The sequence below is a fragment of the Cajanus cajan genome, chromosome 8 (genome assembly GCF_000230855.2).
Source record: "Cajanus cajan strain Asha chromosome 8, NIPB_CcT2T_4, whole genome shotgun sequence".
NCBI classification, from domain to species: domain Eukaryota; kingdom Viridiplantae; phylum Streptophyta; class Magnoliopsida; order Fabales; family Fabaceae; genus Cajanus; species Cajanus cajan.
The window spans coordinates 31012876-31032348 of record NC_138524.1 but is presented as its reverse complement, the minus strand read 5'-3'; the positions used below and the strand labels follow the sequence as shown (position 1 = coordinate 31032348).

Here is a 19473-nt window from a genome sequence, read left to right as displayed (position 1 = left end):
GAAGTTTTTGAACTTCAGTACGGCCGTACTGAATTCAGTACGGCCGTACTGTAGTTCAAAACTTCAGTACGGGCCGTATTGACCCCAGAGGCCGTACTGCGCCTCACTCCTATATATAGGACGTTATTTGGACGTCATTCCACACATTTGGACACTTTTTCCAGATTCTTGGACCCTCTTGTTGAGCATTCTGGGGTTTTTGAGCAGTGTTCTGCCCTAGAAGTCTCTCCGAGAGCCGATCCGACGAAGTTCTTGAGTTCTGAGCATTTAGCTTGAGGATTCGAACTAGTCGAAGGGAAATCTTTTCGATTTCCATAGTAAAAATTAATTTTGAAGGAAGGAGCGAGCAAGCGTGTAGTGGGAAGGAGCGCCAAAAAGCCTCTTAACGTCTGTTTAAATATATAAAAGCACGCTTCAAAGGTTTCTTTTTCAAAATCCTTCCTTTTACTGCTTTCTGATTGTTGCATTGCATATTTAGAATTTTCATCATGTAAATATTTCGCTTATAATCGTTTCTAATAAATAGGGGTAATTTAGTAATTTTACACTGTTATTCATGAAATAATCCGTCATAGGGAACCCGAAAGGGGCGTTGTGGGGTGCTAACACCTTCCCCGCACGTAACCGACTCCCTTACCCAACTCTGGTTGTAATGGCCAAGGTTGATTTGCGAAAATCAATTGCCTTATCCCTTTTTCCAATGTTTTGAGTAAAACATTGGTGGCGACTCCAAGAACCCTTCTTTTTGCGAAAACCACTAATCCATGGAGGGTCCCGCTTGGGATTAACATGGATTGGTGAATCATTTAATAAAATTGTTAGTTCGATGAGGTCTCAGTTTGAGAATAAGTCGTTCTAACAATCCATCATTTTCCAAAACATTAAAAAGAGTCCGACCATCGTCGCGAATGCCAAGGTCCGTTTCGGCGGGTGGCGACAGTCATCTCTCTGTCCTCACACGCGCGCAGAAACGCAAGAAAATGGAAGCGTTGGAGGAACAAAATAGGAAGCTTACAGCCGAGCTCTCGCAGCTCAAGGAGCAAATGGCGCAAATGATGGAACTCATGCGTCACCGAAACGAACACGGGGCTCAACACAGTGACCATGAATCCCATCATGAGGAGGAACAAGAGCAAGAGCCTCCGCAAGCTGTACCCCCTAGGGCGGGGATTACAATTAAAGAGCCCGAGATTTCAAAGGAGCAATTCCACGCTCTCGAGGACCGGCTGAGGGCTATGGAAGGGCATGACTTCGATATCAAAGATGCCGCCGACATGTGCTTAGTAAGGGACATCCAATTCCCTCCCAAATTCAAAGTGCCCGATTTCCCAAAGTATATGGGATCGACTTGCCCCAAAAGTCATCTCACTATGTATTGTCGAAAGATGGCTGCATATGCCACTAATGAAAAGCTCTTAATCCATTGCTTCCAAGAGAGCTTAGCTGACATCGCACTCAACTGGTATATGCAGCTGGATGGGAATCAGGTGCGTACATGGAAACAGTTGGCTGACGCATTTCTCAAGCGCTACAAGTATAACATCGACCTAACACCCGATAGGTCCGATCTTCAGGCCTTGAGTAAGAAAAATGATGAATCTTTTAAGGCGTACGCCCAACGATGGAGGGAGTTGGCGGCACAAATAGAGCCCCCGCTGTCGGATAAGGAGACGGTGTCCCTATTTATAAACTCGTTGACCGGTCCCTATTATGACAAGATGATAGGGAACACGACAACGCTCTTCTCGGACGTCATCACCATTGGAGAAAGAGTGGAACAAGGGCTGAAAAGTGGGAAGCTAGCTGGGCCTTCCCAATCATTTGAAGCTAAGAAGACCTATGGGAAGAAGAAAGAAGGAGGAGTCAACGCCGTAACTATTTCTTCATCTTCCTCCGCTTCGAAGTCAGGAAAGTCGCAGTACAACCCTGTGAAGAAGTTTGATAAACTTCCGACCACATATAGCGACCTCCTGCCGAAGCTAGTACAAGCTCATCTTCTAGCTTACATTCCACCAAGGAAAATTGATCCACCTTACCCCGATTGGTACAATCCGCAAGACAAATGTCTATACCATTCGGGGGCACCGGGGCATTCAACGGAGAACTGTAGAGCTCTCAAATATAAGGTCCAAGACCTTATCGATGCTGGGTGGGTCACTTTTGATTCGACAGAACCCGACGTGAGCAAGAATCCTCTGCCGAAGCAGGAATAGAGAGAAGAGCAAGCCACGATAGGGCCCCTCCACATTTTTCTTTTCTTTTAGGGACTCATGATCAGTACCCGAGATCATGAGATCCTTTTCATATGAATAAGGGTTTTTTGTACAGTTTTTTTTTACATATCAATAAAGAGGCATTTTTCACATATCATTCTCTCATTTGTTCTTTTCTCTCTTTCTCTCATTAACATTAATAATTCTAAACCAAAAACAAATCCGATAAAACAATTATGTCTGTGATTGTTCGCTCCGACCGGGATCCAAAAGCCGAGGATGAATGGGTTGAGTTGGACAGTGATGAGGAGACCATCTCTCCGGATCTGCAAAGACTGCTAGAACAAGAAGCTCGCCTACTCCAACCGTATCAAGAGAAATTGGAGACCGTGAATTTGGGGCAGGGCCAAGAGATAAAAGAGGTCAACATTGGGACCCATATCAGTGATGAAATAAAGGTGCAACTGATCCAATTGCTAAGGGAATATAAGGACGTATTTGCATGGTCGTATCATGACATGCCCGATTTGGACTCTAATATCGTCGAGCACAAGTTACCGTTGAAAGAAGGGTTTCGACCCGTCAAACAAAAGCTCCGACGAATCAAGCCCGAGTGGTCTTTAAAGATCAAGGAGGAGGTAGAAAAGCAATTAGATGCGGGATTCTTGGTTGTATCTCAGTATCCCGAATGGCTGGCTAACGTCGTGCCGGTCATTAAAAAGAATGGAAAGGTTAGAGTTTGTGTTGACTACAGGGATCTGAATCGTGCCAGTCCAAAGGACGATTTTCCCTTACCTCACATCGATACACTAGTGGATCATACAGCCACGAACACACTCTATTCCTTTATGGATGGGTACTCTGGGTACAACCAAATCAAGATGAATGTGGAAGACCGCGAGAAAACTTCCTTCATTACACCCTGGGGTACTTTCTGCTACAGGGTGATGCCTTTTGGACTCAAAAATGCGGGTGCCACTTACCAACGAGCAATGGTGACGCTATTCCACGACATGATCCACAAAGAAATTGAAGTATACGTGGACGACATGATCGCAAAGTCGAAGGACGAAATGGACCATATCCAATATTTGAGAAAATTATTCAACCGGCTTCGCAAGTATCAGCTTAAGCTAAATCCGGCTAAGTGTACTTTCAGAGTTCGGTCGGGTAAGCTTCTCGGGTTCATCGTCAGTAAAAAGGGCATAGAGGTGGACCCCGATAAAGTGAAGGCAATAATGGAAATGCCTCCTCCTAAAACCGAGAAAGAAATAAGAGGATTCCTCGGCAGGGTGAACTATGTCGCAAGGTTCATCGCACAGTTGACCGACACGTGTAGACCAATATTCAGGCTGTTGCGCAAGAATCATTCCGAATCTTGGAATGAGGATTGTCAACAAGCTTTTGACAAGATCAAACAATTCTTGGCCAATCCACCAGTATTGGTGCCACCTGTCGAGGGAAGACCATTAATCCTCTACTTAACCGTACTTGATGAGTCCATGGGAGTTGTGCTAGGACAACAAGATGAAACGGGAAAGAAAAAACGCGCCATCTACTACCTGAGCAAGAAATTTCTCGACTATGAGACCCGCTACACGCCATTAGAAAAGACGTGCTGTGCGTTAGCATGGGCAACACAGCGGCTCAGGCAATATATGATTAGGCATACTACTTGGCTGGTTTCCAAAATGGATCCAATTAAGTACGTGTTCGAAAAACCAATAATCACTGGGAAGATTGCCCGATGGCAAGTACAGTTATCAGAATTTGACATCGTACATGTCACACAAAAGGCCATCAAGGGCAGTACCCTAGCTGATTACCTAGCACACGGGCCGACCAACGACTACCAATCCCTTCAGGATGATTTCCCCGATGAGTATATAATGAATCTACAACATGAAGAACCAAAAGATGATGCATGGACCATGTATTTTGATGGAGCCTCCAACATGCTTGGACGAGGGATTGGCACAGTGCTAATCTCTCCACAAGGAAAATACATTCCCATAACGGCAAGACTCAACTTCGATTGTACAAACAACATGGCTGAATACGAGGCTTGCGCATTGGGAATCCAAGCGGCCATCAACAATGGTATCCTAAAGCTCAAAGTGTTTGGTGATTCGGCCCTAGTCATCCACCAACTACGAGGTGATTGGGAAGTCCGAAATCCTAAACTGATACCATATGTTGAACATATCAAAGATTTGACGCATCTCTTCCAAAGTGTCGCCTTTGAATACATTCCAAGGGAGGAGAATCAGTTTGCCGACGCTCTTGCTACACTCTCGTCGATGTTCGCCTTGGATAAGGAGCATGAAATGCCCATCATCGATATCCGGCGGCGCGATAAGCAAGCGTTCTACCTTCTGATAGATGAAGCTGTCGATAATTGTCCATGGTTCCATGATATCAAGCAATATTTAACAAAAGGGGAATATCCTGATGCGGCCAACGATAATGACAAGAAGCATATCCGAAGAAGGGCCATGGGATTTCTGCTAGTCGGTGAAACCCTCTACAAGAAAAATTATGACTCGGTCTTGTTGAGATGTATAGACCAAGTCGAAGCTCAAAATATGATCAAAGAAGTACATGAGGGGGTTTTCGGTACCCATATCCCCGGGCCTGCAATGGCTAAAAAGATCCTCAGGGCGGGATACTATTGGTCGACGATGGAAAGGGATTGTTACCAGTACGTGCGAAAATGCCATAAATGTCAAGCATACGCCGACAACATTCATGTCCCACCGACTCCACTAAATGTATTGGCTTCACCTTGGCCATTCGCAATGTGGGGCATGGATGTTATTGGACCCATCGAACCAAAAGCATCCAATGGACATAGGTTCATCCTTGTGGCCATTGACTACTTCACCAAATGGGTAGAAGCGGCATCGTATGCTCATGTGACCCGAAAGGTGGTAACATCCTTCATCAGGAAGAACATTATATGCAGATACGGTATTCCCGATAAAATCATCACTGATAATGGGTCTAATTTGAATAACAAAATGGTGGAAGAACTGTGCCAAGAATTCAAGATCCAACACCACAACTCTTCCCCGTATCGGCCAAAGATGAATGGGGCAGTCGAGGCAGCCAATAAAAACATCAAGAAAATAGTGCAAAAGATGGTTGTCTCATTCAAAGACTGGCATGAGATGTTACCCTTCGCTCTTCATGGTTATAGGACTTCAATACGTACATCTACAGGAGCTACTCCATTCTCCCTCGTCTATGGGATGGAGGCAGTTCTGCCTGTCGAAGTCGAGATACCTTCTCTAAGGGTAATCATGGAAGCAAAACTTTCCGAGGCAGAATGGGTTCAAAGCCGATACGACCAGTTGAATCTTATCGAAGAGAAACGGTTGAACGCCATATGCCATGGTCAAGCCTATCAGAGAAAGATCAAAAGGGCTTTTGACAAGAAAGTCCACCCTCAAGTCTACCACGAGGGAGAGCTGGTAATGAAGAAGTTACTACCGGCTCAAAAGGACAAAATCGGAAAGTGGGCCCCGAATTACGAAGGACCATACGTGGTGAAGCGAGCCTTCTCAGGAGGAGCATTGATCCTCACGGACATGGATGGAGAAGAACTTCGATACCCAGTCAACGCTGACGTGGTAAAGAAGTACTATGCTTGAAGACGTTGCTTGCATAGGCCCGCTAGGATGAAAACCCGAAAAGGGCATCCTAGGCAAAAGTTAGGGCAAAATAAAAAGCCCGCCAGTACAAGGGTACTAGGTGTCGCCACCGGCCCGAAACGGGCCTCGGCAGTCGCGAAGACGGTCGAGCTCGCTTTTATTTTAGTTTTGAAAATGTATTGGATTATTAGAACGACTTGTTCTCAAACTGAGACCTTGTCGATCTTATCCAATTTATTTATTAAATGTCTCACCAATCCATGTTAATCCCAAGCGGGACCCTCCATGGATTAGCGGTTTTCGTAAAAGGAGGGTTCTTTGGAGTCGCCACCAATGTTTTACTCAAAACATTGGAAAAAGGGATAAGGCAATCGATTCAAAAATCGACTTCGGCCATTACAACCAGAGTCGGGTAAGGGAGTCGGTTACGCGTGAGGAAGGTGTTAGCACCCCACAACGCCCCTTTCGGGTTCCCTATGACAGATTATTTCTAAAATAACAATATAAAATTACTAAATTACCCCTATTTATTATAAGCGATTATACTTTAGATATCTACATGATGACAATTTTTAATATGCACACAGAAAGCAGTAAAAGGAAGGATTTAAGGAGAAACCTTTGAAGCGTGCTTTTATATATTTCGAGTAAAACTGGGAAGCTTTTTGGCGTTCCCTCGCTCTACAAGCCCGCTCGCTCCCTCCTATAAAATTTTAACTATGGAAATCCGGAGGATTTCCCTTCGACTAGGTTCGATCCTCAAGCAAAATGGCTCGGGGCTCAAGAACTTCGTCGGATCAACTCTCCGAGTGATTTCTAGGGCAGAACACTGCTCAAAAACCCCAGAATACTCAAGGAGAGGGTTAAAACTATGTTCAAAAGTGTCAAATGACGTCCAATTGACGTCATATTTATAGGGAACAGGCGCAATACGGGCTATGGAATCAATACGGCCGTATTGAAATTTTTGAACTTCAATACGGCCGTATTGAATTCAATACGGCCGTATTGAAATTCAGAAATTTCAATGCGCCCGTATTGAGTTCACTGCGGCTGTATTGAAGCTTCAATACGGCCGTATTGATTTCAGTACGGCCGTATTGAAGTTTCAGAAACTTCAATACGCCGTATTGAGTTCACTGCGACCGTATTGAAGCTTCAATACGGCCGTATTAAGTTTAGTACGGCCGTATTGGGCTTCATTCCCTCCACTTCCTTATTTTAAGCTACTCTAAGACCTCTAAACCTACAGATAGCCATCCTATGGTCTTCTAGGAGTCCTTCTGGCTGACTTTCCTTCGATCTTTGAGGGTCTTCGAGTTTTATTTCCGACCCGGACAATTTTAGGGGTCTACAGCTGCCCCCTCTTTACTTAGTCAAACGGCCTTTTGGTGTACCGGCTGACAAGTAAAGGAGTTGACCCAATTGTCCGGGTGATGTGCCAACCTTCTGACTTGTAGCGTCTTCCGGTGGAAAATTGTCGAGTAGCCTCTCCAGGTTTTGCTTTGCTTGCCGCCCAAGCTGGAAGCTGTGAGTACCGCCTCTCCAGGCTTAGCTTCACTCTTTGTTCGAGCCGGAAGCTAAGTACCCTTGTGACAACGGTAGCAGTGTGAGTTTCGCCTCTCCAGGCTTAGTCTCGCTCTTTGTTCGAGCTGGAAACTAAGCACCTTTGTGACGACGGTGAGCGGTGTGAGTTTCGCCTCTCCAGGCTTAGTCTCGCTCTTTGTTCGAGCCGGAAACTAAGTACCCTTGTGACGACGGTGAGCGGTGTGAGTTTTGCCTCTCCAGGCTTAGTCTCGCTCTTTGTTCGAGCCGGAAACTAAGCGCCTTTGTGACGACGGTGAGCGGTGTGAGTTTCGCCTCTCCAGGCTTTGCTTTGCTTGCTGCCCAAGCTGGAAGCTGTGAGTACCGTCTCTCCAGACTTTCTTTGAGTACCGTCTCTCCAGACCTTCTTTGAGTACCGTCTCTCCAGACTTTCTTTGAGTACTGTCTCTCCAGACTTTGTTTGAGTACCGTCTCTCCAGACTTTGAGTATCGTCTCTCCAGACTCTGAGTACTGTCTCTCCAGACTTTGAGTATCGTCTCTCCAGACTTTGTGCATACCTCGGTGTTCTCGACAACTGGGTAGCTAAGTATTGCCTCTTAGGCTTTGAGATGATTGTGTCTCCACAGTCCACGATGCTGCTTCGACGGTTTTTCTGATTTTGTGCCGCTGAGGGCTGGATAACGCAGGGATCCGTCTAGGGGATGTGCAGTCATTCATAGGTTCCTGTGCCCCAACTTGCATTGCATTGTTGGTACCCATGGGGAATTTCTGTTTCCTTGGGGTGTAGACACAGATGCTCTTCTTGAATTGAGCGATGCCTTATGTTTGGCTGACGTCCTTTGACGTTAGTGGAGTATCCCGGTTGTCCTTATTCGGGTGACTCTTTTTTATTTTCTGGTTTTATTGCCTCTGTGTAGGCTGTTATCCGCTGGGGGATTCTGTCATGATGATTTTGTCTCCACAGTCCACGATGCTGCTTCGACGGTTTGTTTTTTGATTTTTGTGCCGCTGAGGGCTGGACAACGCAGGGATCCGTCTAGGGGATGTGCAGTCATTCACAGGTTTTTGTGCCCCAACTTGCATTGCTTAGTTGGTACCCATGGGGAATTTCTAACTCCTTGGGGTGTAGACACAAATGCTCTCTCTCTGAGTTGAGCGATGCCTAATGTTTGGCTGACGTCCTTTGACGTAAGTGGAGTATCCCGGTTGTCCTTATTCGGGTATCTCTTTTGGTTTTCTGATTGTGTTGCCTCTGTGTAGGCTGTTATCCGCTGGGGGATTTTGTCGTTGATTTTGATTAGCCTCTTCTGTTAGGCGTATCGGCTTGACATTCGATGTTTGGCTAAGAGCCGGATTCCACTTGGGGAATACTTATTGATATTTTTTATTTTCTCCTTTTGTAGGGGTGCCTCTTGAGTAGGCGACTGGGGATTTAGGGATCTTATGTATCCCAGAGTATTATTTAGGAAGCCTCTGCAGGCTTAGCCTCACTCAGCTCTTGAGTTGGAGAGCTATCTTCCACTGAGGAAGTTTTAAGTCCTTTGACTGAATATTTTGCTTTGGATGATCGCGCTTCCATTGGGGATTTTGACGATCTTGCTTTGATAGCTCTCGCTGGGGATTTGTTCCATGAGCTTAAGCTGAGGTTTCTCTGGGGAGTATTATTTCTGCGAGCCTCTCCAGGCTCAATTATTCTGTACAGTTGGGGAGTATTATTTCAGCAAGCCTCTCCAGGCTCAATTATTCTGAGGGAGTATTGTTTCGGCAAGCCTCTCCAGGCTCATTTATTCTGTACAAACTGATGAGTATTGTTTCGGCAAGCCTCTCCAGGCTCAGTTATTCTGTATGGTCAGAGAGTATTGTTTCGGCGAGCCTCTCCAGGCTCAGTTATTCTGAGAGTATTATTTCGGCAAGCCTCTCCAGGCTCAGTTGTTCTGTGGGAGTATTATTTCAGCAAGCCTCTCCAGGCTTAATTATTCTGTACAATTTTGTGGATTTTCTATGTTTGCCTTTTATCGATTTTTGGGCTTTTTCCATATTTTGCCTTTTTATTGATTTTGGCTTTTTCTGTATTTCGCCTTTTTGTTGATTTTGGCTTTTTCTGTATTTCGCCTTTTTTGTTGATTTTGGCTTTTTCTGTATTTTTGCCTTTTTTGTTGGTTTTGGCTTTTTTTGTACAGAAATGTCTCTGAGGAGTATTATTTTGGCGAGCCTCTCCAGGCTCAATTATTCTGAGAGAGTATTATTTCGGCGAGCCTCTCCAGGCTCAATTATTCTGAGAGAGTATTATTTCGGCGAGCCTCTCCAGGCTCAATTATTCTGAGAGTATTATTTCGGCGAGCCTCTCCAGGCTCAATTATTCTGAGAGTATTATTTCGGCGAGCCTCTCCAGGCTCAATTATTCTGTATGATGCTGTTGATTTTCTGAATTTCTTCATTTTGTTTGCTGCTGTCATACACAAGCAATTTTTCCTATTTTTTCTATTTTATGCAATTGCCTCATGACGAGGTCTTTGAAAATTTCTTTATGGCCAATACGGCCGTATCCATTTCAGTACGCCCGTATTGAGTTGAAATTTTGTTCATAACCCCCATTTTAGTACGGGTGTACTGAACATGGTACGGGCGCATTGTTTTTTCTGAAGTTTATATTTTTTGTTTTTTTTTGTTTGTTTTTTCCAATAAACAGAGAATAAGTGATCTTCCAGTACACCTATCATCTGTATGCATGTATGCAGTATGATGCACCTAATTCTATTTGATTCATTTTTCAAAAGAATTAACCGATGCGTTTTTGGATTTTGCCATTCCTCCAGACGGGCTGTGCGCTGCCGATTTCTGTAACCGAGGAATGATGCGTGTTATATTGGGATTTGGTGTCATCAACCAAATGATCCTTCCCTTCCTTTAAAAGATATGTCAACCCTCCTATTGACCACTATATCTCCATGTTTCCACTAGATTATTCAAAAATCGTTGGGACAAGAGAGAAAAGAAGGAAAAGATATATTTTCAAAAGTTTGTGTTTTAGAGGGGATTATTTTATTTTTGAAAAATGGATTTTGTAAGAATGGCTGGCCATGGTAGGATTATTGTGTTTAGGTTTGTTCGATTAAACACTTATGAGATTGAGCACATCTTTGTTATTAATGATTGTGCTTTGACAACTTGGATAGCTTTTCTTGAGCCCCTTGTTGAATTCAATTGATGGTACCATCATGGATTTATTTTGTTTTTTTTCTTTTTTTGACGGCCCTAACTTTTGCCTAAAACACCCATTTGTGATGTCTTAGCGAGCTTTTGTCTTTGTTCATTTTTTCAACCCTAACTTTTGCCTAGGTCACCCTTTTTGTGGGATTCCTAGCGGGTTTTTGTCTTCATTTTGTAACCCTAACTTTTGCCTAGGTCATCCTTTTATGGGATTCCTAGCGGGTCTTTTGCTCTTATTTTTGCGCAGTCCCCTTTTTGGGTTTCCTGCCGAGCTTATTATCTTTAGGATTTCTTTATCCATGATGGCACTTATTGAGGCCAAGAAAAGGTGCTCCAAGCTGTCATGCACATTTCCACATAAAAATGATGCGGGTTTATTGATTATTAAGACGATTTTAACCTCACTTATGTTTATTCAAACAGGGTTAAATGACGTGGTTTAGAATTTTATTGCGAGCAAGAAAAGAAGCAATAAGAAATAATGAAGAATGATTTTATTATAATCATAGTGGAAACATGTGCCCTATCGAGGCTCGGGGGTCGGGCTGTCCCCGAGGAGTGATCTCTAATAGTCACTGAATTTACACATCCCTATTAGAAGGAAAAGGACACTTGATGACGACAACCGGCCTTGACGATTGTGAACCGGCCTTCCTAAAGATCTGGCTTAAAGAACGTCGAGAAGGATCTTGGTTCCTCTTCGTCCTTTGATCTTTTGTTAGGGTTGTATCTTAACCCTTGTTTCCCCGGATTGTTCTTGATAATGGGTAGCTCCGGGATTCCTTGGGAGTCCTTGCCTAATTCTTGTCTTGGCAAGTATCCGTTCTTTGTAAGCATATGAGCTACCTTCTTCATTTCTCGGGGAATCGTTTCAACATTGGAAATTTCCAATGCTTGGAAGGCGGTTTCTAAAGCTTCCTCTGCTGCATCCACATATGGTATGGCGGATGGCTTGCTGATGAGTATGTCATCTTCAGCTCGTACAGTCACCAGTTTGTCACCCACTATGAATTTGACTTTCTGGTGGAGCGTAGAGGGAACAGCTTTCGCATCATGAATCCAAGGTCGGCCGAGGAGACAGCTGTATGCGGGAGTAATGTCCATCACTTGGAATTCGACATTAAAGATAGTGGGTCCAATTTGGATTGGAAGATTGATCTCTCCCACCACTTCTCTTTTAGAACCATCGAAGGCTCGAACGATCATGTTGCTCGGGCGCATTTGGACTTCCTTGATTGCCACTTGATCAAGTGTTCTTTTTGGCAACACGTTCAAGGAAGATCCATTATCCACCAAGACTTTTGCGATGTGGTACTCCTTGCACTTTACAGAGATGTGCAAGGGCTTGTTGTGGTTCGGTCCCTCAGCGGGGATTTCTTCATCGGTGAAAGTGAGGTGATCATTAGCCTTGATGTGACTAACAATCCCCTCAAACTTGTCTTGGGAGATAGTGTGCGACACATATGCCTCGTTCAAGACTTTCAACAGAGCTTGCCGATGCGGTTCGGAGCATAGGATCAACGACAACAGCGTAATCTTTGCTGGCGTCCTATGAAGTTGATCCACGATGGAGTACTCGCTCTGTCGGATAAATTTTAACAGCTTGTCAGTCTCCTCTTCGGATTCTTTTTCCTCGGTTTTCTTTTCTTCTTTTTCTTTATTCTTGGGGGCTTTGTTATGAAGATCATCGGGAGTGTAGATCCTACCACTCCTAGTCATGCCCCCAAGTCCAGCGATGTTGGAGATATCGCTGTCGGCAGAAGAGTGGATGTCGTATATCCACGACACAGCCTTATTTGATTTGTAAGGGAAAGGCCTTGGAACTGTGATCCTTAATGGTGTTGGACCTTCCCCTTTGTTTGTCTTGATTACCAACAACGGAGTTGACGTGTGCTCGCTTGGCGCGGTTGTTGGCTTACACTTGATAACGAACGGCGTGTGATCCATTCTTTGAATATACGCATCGATTATTTCTTTCTTTTTATTAATGTTTATTAATGGATTACTAGGAGAGATGTATGAATGACTCCTAGATCTCTCCATGATCTATATGCATGATATGAGATGATGAGGTTGAATATGCATGCATAGTGTTTGTTCAACTAAGCATTATCATGTTTTTAGGATGTTCCTAAGATGATGCATGATATTGCTTGGTTTGGATAAATAACCCTTTTTTCTCTTTTTTTTTTTTTTTTTGGGTATTTTGTATCTTTTTTGTATTTATTTTTTGGGTGAAAAGGGAAACTACCTATATGAATGAAGGTAGATGTTAACACCATGTAATGGAAGATTCTTATTCCCATTTATTCTTATTTTAAAAAAGGGAATGTTGTATGTTTAAATAATGCAATGTATGCTCATACAATGTCACATAATCAATGCACAAACAATTCACTCATCCACGAACAGTCACGAGCGAATCACGAGGTAGGGGTCTCCTGCAGAAAAGTGCATATTCAAGGAGGTTCTAACTGTTCTCACCGGTCTGAGGCCCCCAAGGTGCCCCCATTATAGGGACCCAATTCCTCTCATCGTAGGTCGATGGAAAGCTCCAACGCACCGTCGGACTCAAGTTCATGGTTATCACCTTGAGTGATGTTTTCCGACAACGGTCTACGGGCACCTATAGACCCATTCGACAACCGGCCGTACTAACATCCACTCCCTATGGTTAATCACTCATGCCCCCGGGTATAGAGGGAACTGTTGTGTGCAAAGGTTTGTGTGCAGTTTTTATTTCAAACAATTGCGGAATTTAAACATACAACAGTTATTTAAAGCCATATAATAAATCATGTTATCATACAAGCAAGGGGTAACGAAGTAATTTTTAACTATTATTTGTTAAAAACAATCTGTCACTAAATGGGACTGACTCTCGAAGCTTCCCCAGTGAAGTCGCCATCTGTCGCCACCGGCCCGAAACGGGCCTCGGCAGTCGCGAAGACGGTCGAGCTCGCTTTTATTCTAGTTTTGAAAATGTATTGGATTATTAGAACGACTTGTTCTCAAACTGAGACCTTGTCGATCTTATCCAATTTATTTATTAAATGTCTCACCAATCCATGTTAATCCCAAGCGGGACCCTCCATGGATTAGCGGTTTTCGTAAAAGGAGGGTTCTTTGGAGTCGCCACCAATGTTTTACTCAAAACATTGGAAAAAGGGATAAGGCAATCGATTCAAAAATCGACTTCGGCCATTACAACCAGAGTCGGGTAAGGGAGTCGGTTACGCGTGAGGAAGGTGTTAGCACCCCACAGCGCCCCTTTCGGGTTCCCTATGACAGATTATTTCTAAAATAACAATATAAAATTACTAAATTACCCCTATTTATTATAAGCGATTATACTTTAGATATCTACATGATGACAATTTTTAATATGCACACAGAAAGCAGTAAAAGGAAGGATTTAAGGAGAAACCTTTGAAGCGTGCTTTTATATATTTCGAGTAAAACTGGGAAGCTTTTTGGCGTTCCCTCGCTCTACAAGCCCGCTCGCTCCCTCCTATAAAATTTTAACTATGGAAATCCGGAGGATTTCCCTTCGACTAGGTTCGATCCTCAAGCAAAATGGCTCGGGGCTCAAGAACTTCGTCGGATCAACTCTCCGAGTGATTTCTAGGGCAGAACACTGCTCAAAAACCCCAGAATACTCAAGGAGAGGGTTAAAACTATGTTCAAAAGTGTCAAATGACGTCCAATTGACGTCATATTTATAGGGAACAGGCGCAATACGGGCTATGGAATCAATACGGCCGTATTGAAATTTTTGAACTTCAATACGGCCGTATTGAATTCAATACGGCTGTATTGAAATTCAGAAATTTCAATGCGCCCGTATTGAGTTCACTGCGGCTGTATTGAAGCTTCAATACGGCCGTATTGATTTCAGTACGGCCGTATTGAAGTTTCAGAAACTTCAATACGCCGTATTGAGTTCACTGCGGCCGTATTGAAGCTTCAATACGGCCGTATTAAGTTTAGTACGGCCGTATTGGGCTTCATTCCCTCCACTTCCTTATTTTAAGCTACTCTAAGACCTCTAAACCTACAGATAGCCATCCTATGGTCTTCTAGGAGTCCTTCTGGCTGACTTTCCTTCGATCTTTGAGGGTCTTCGAGTTTTATTTCCGACCCGGACAATTTTAGGGGTCTACACTAGGTAAAACAAAGGCAAATTTATCCCCGCTAGGATACGTCCTAGGCAAAAATTAGGGGCAAAAGAATAAGACACAAAAACAAAGCAAGCAACGATTACTTGAACCGAAAACCGAAAGGCGGTTCAAGTGATTATCTTCTAGAAGCAAGCGTCTTGCAGTGTCTACACTCCTGGCTCAGGCATCTCACCCGAAGCAATTAGGGGAACGTAAGAGCAACAATTACAGATATAATTGTTAAGCCCAATGTATATAGCCTGCCCTGGCCAGCCATTCTTCAGAAATTCCCTCTATATATCTTTCTGTAAAAACATTTGTGAATATGAATAAAATATCTATTCATTTCTCTTCTCTCTTGACCATGTGATTATGCCTCTAAATTGGTGTTTCTTTAAAATTGTACGAAATTCCTTTAATAATCGGTCAATAAAGAAAGTTGGAGGGGTTCCTATAAAATCCGTAATCTCCTGTGCAAGAGGCTCACATAAATCCTCCCTCACGTCGACGACAGAAATTCCTCCAAAAAGAGGAGGATAGGGAGAGTCATTCATTTTTCTAAAAACATTAACAAAATAATTAAACTTGCATTTTGTGCATCACACACATTAGTTGCACATTCAAAGACCTTATTACGAGGCAATCGCATAAAATAGAAAAATAGGAAAAATTCTTGTGTATGACAGCAGAAAAACAGAAACAGCTGAAATCGACAAAAAAGGCAGAAAATTAAACAGTCATACAGAATAACTGAGCCTGGAGAGGCTTGCCGAAATAATACTCCCCAGAGACATCTTAGCTTGCACTCTTGGGCTGAATTCCCAGTGAAAGCTATCAGAGCAAGATCAGCGAGATTCCTCAACGGAAGCATGATCGTCCAAAACAAAGCATCCGAGTCAAAGGACTCAGACTTCCTCAGTGGAAGATGGCTTTCCAACTCAAGCGACGAGTGAAGCTAAGCCTGCAGAGGCTTTCTAAATAATACTCTGGGATACACAAGATCCTCAATTCTCATTCGCCTACTCAGAGGCACCCCCTTCAAAAAAGGAGAATCAGAAAAGATCAAAATGACAGAATCCCCTAGCGGATAACAGCCTACCACTACTACAAAAGCACTATTCTACATCGGTTCTGGAAGGTAATTTACATCGGTTTTATAACTGATGTAGAATAGACCGATGTAGATTTGCGTTCAAATCTACATCGGTTGTCAGAAAACCGATGTAGATTTGTGTTCAAATCTACATCGGTTGTAAATAAAACCGATGTAGATTTGAACGCATATCTACATCGGTTCTACTTTAAACCGATGTAGATTGCTTTTAAAAAAAAATTATTTTTTTAGATTCTTAGCTGGTGCTCCACCAAGTGCTCTCCCGCAGCCAAGTACCGCACTAGATCACATCTCTGCAACCCAGAATACACAAACCCAATCACATTCACCGACAAACTATACCTGCAAAATCACACACACCACATAAAACCAATCAATCAAAACCTAATCACCAAAAGAAAAACAAAAAAACAAAAAAAAAATTACTACCATAATTCCAGTCATTTGCTAAAGAAAAATAGTAGAGGGAAGTCATATGCCTCATGGAACAAAAACTTGATGGTGAAGAATTGTATCATTAGGTAAAAACCAAACCTTGGAAGATAATAAGCATAATAGAGTTATAACATTTTATAAATAAATTACAATAAAACAATCTCTAAGGAAATATATTGCAAATTGTGAATAAAAGAATATAATTGGATAAGTTGTTTACCACACACTCACAAACTGAGCAGTAGTATCCAGCCTGCAATGTACATAATTGAATTAAAAAATTGTACATGATCTGTGTAAAGAAAGCAAAAACAAAAACTCTGAAATCATTGAATAACTCATATTCCTTGCACTCCTTGGTGCCTCTATACGCCTGACACACCAACAAGGCTGAAAATTTCCCCAAGGAAGAGGCAGCAAGATGATAATCCCAGGTCTCTAGCTCTTCCATCTTATTTCATTTGTCACATAGTTTATAGATAAACTATCACACTACAATCAGGTATTAATAAGCCCAATTGGGTTCTCAAACCTACCTAAAGCCATAATTCAACTGAACTTGGGAACCATATGATGCAAACTGTGCACCAAAAGGCATTCTCATGGGTCACATAGAAAAGAGAGCTGATAAAGCTTATGGGCATTGACAATGGCATACATTTCTAACAGTGCTACTATAAAATGCCAGACTTCACTAAGGAGAGTTCGACAATGTCTTGGGTCTCCTGGCAATTAACAACTAGAATTGTGGATATGGTTAATTAATCTTTAATAAATTAGAGACTAAATCAGAGAAACAGGTGATCTTCTGGGCTGGATGTGACTGAGATGATGATGCCTTGGCTGAACCAAAGAAAATGAACAGAGACAGTAAAAAGAAACACAGGACAGAATTGCTGAAAAATAAAAGAAATTGCAGCAAGGGCATATTGCAAGTATGAACTATGAAAAGAGTCACAAAGAAGGCACGGATTCAACAGAAGTAAAAGAGCTGCTAGAAAACATTGAGCTGCTAGAAAAGCAAGGCTATCACTGGAACAGGCAATGCTGGCCAATGATGGAAGGTGCATAAGAACTGAACAACCTAGTACATCATTCTTCGAAGAATGAAAGGCGCTTCAAACCCTATTTTCATTCTTATGGGAGAAAATAATGAAATTTCATAAACCACCTCAAAATGTTGAACAAAAGGAGAGCAAACCAAGAATTCAATTGAATGTTAACCATGGTAGCTGTGACAGACTGACAGCCACAATTCAAGCTACTATCACTACTCCACAAAAACTTAGAGAGAATTCAAGACCCCCACAAACGAAAAACAATCAAAAAACCCAAATCACAGATTTACACTAAAACAAATAAAACAGAGTTACACTAAAACAAGATCATATTTAAAGAAATGTCAAAATGCAGAGGGTAAATAAACTTCTTTTTACGAATCTTTGGCCTTTTTAATTAGGAGGAATCCCAGAATGCTACGACAATAGCCTGCATTTCATTTATTTATTGGATTAATACTCAACCATCTTAGTTCTTCTATGAAGATGACAAACCAACAAGTCTCAATCATACCTGTAAAGCAGTATCAGATGCAGCTTTAACACATCCACAAAGATTCAAAACTTTCAGCTTTCGGCAGAAGCTGGCAAGGTAAGCCAGGGCACTGTCACTGAATGCTGAATAACCACTGATGTTCAGTTTTGTAAGATCACGGCAACCAAGGCCTACAGCATACAATGAACGATCAGTAAGCTTGAAACTTTTGCTGAGGTCCAGGATTTGTAGGTCATGACAGAAATAAATTTTCTTATGACTTTCAATGAGAAAATGATGACATTTTTTTACCCATAATACTTTATCAACACTTTCTTTCTTTAAACTAAGTTATTAGCATTAAACATATCTCCTGAAAAGTTAATTAATATGTTAATTTCTTAATAAAATATGATATCACACATGATTAATCTATTTACCATGAAGGCACCTATGATTCGAGACATATCAAGCAAGATGCACTCTACTCAAGACATTTGAAACACAATGAAGAAAACTGAAGATATATTACATCTTGAAATATATTTTGAGTTCCTTATATTACATCTTGAAGATATATTTGTCTCCCACACATACATACACATAGGCATTTGAGACACACACACACTAATAACTCACATTCTGTCACTTACAGATGACATTCCCCAAAACCCTCACAACGCCACCAAGCACTATACGTCCCACTTGGGTGCGACCCTACCTGCTACCTTGGTGCACCCGCCTTCCCTCCCTTCCCACACACCATAACATTAACATGAAAAGGCTTTCTCTCTCTCCCATAAACCCCGAACTGGCCTTAACCTTGGCCCTGTCCATCCTCTGCATCGCAGAGGGAGCATACCAGAATGATACACACGCCCTCACCCAATTCCGCCTCCAAACCGACACCCACGGCAACCTCCTCACCAACTGGACCACCGCCGACGCCTGCTCCGCCGCATGGCGCGGCGTCGAATGCTCCCCAAACGGTAGAGTAGTGGGCCTCTCCCTCCCTTCACTTAACCTTCGCGGCCCAATTTGATAGAAACAAAAAAAAGGAAATAAACCCTAAACTGAGAAAAGGAGAGAAATGAATCGATGATGCTTACAGAGGGTTATTCAGGGGAAAGGGTGCGGCAAGGGCGCGGCAACGGCGGGGCGACGGCGGTGCAATGGGGGGCAAAGGCTCATGCGCGCGCACGGGGAAACCTTCTCAATATTCAGTAGCTAGCAAGGGCTTCAGGGAGAATGACTACTCTTGAGCACGCGCGGGAGTAGGAAAGAGTTCTCAATATTACATCGGTCACTATGTAAACCGATGTAGATCTCTTTATGATTGAGGCTCTTATTCACAAAAATGCCACCGTGATTTTAATATTACATCGGTTCGTCTTAAACCCGATGTAGAATATGTAATATTTACATCGGTCCCACTAAAAACCGATGTAAATATGCTTAATATTATACCCTTAATTACAATAATGCCACCGTGCTTTCTTTTTACATCGTTTCTTGCTTAACCGATGTAAAAATGGTGATGTAAAATAGTATTTTTGTAGTAGTGTACGCAGAGGCAACAAAACCAGAAAATCAAAAAAAGAGCCACCCG

The 19473-nt window shown here is 42.7% G+C and overlaps 1 long non-coding RNA gene across 1 annotated transcript; it reads right to left on the bottom strand.

The window, feature by feature from the left end:
* Positions 1 to 17770: 17770 nt before the first annotated feature.
* On the bottom strand, positions 17771 to 19029 carry LOC145950593 (uncharacterized). The gene is made up of 3 exons (XR_014428385.1): positions 18974 to 19029; positions 17904 to 18055; positions 17771 to 17819 (listed from the first exon to the last, which is right to left on the bottom strand). It is a non-coding gene; the product is annotated as an uncharacterized LOC145950593 (long non-coding RNA).
* Positions 19030 to 19473: the final 444 nt, after the last annotated feature.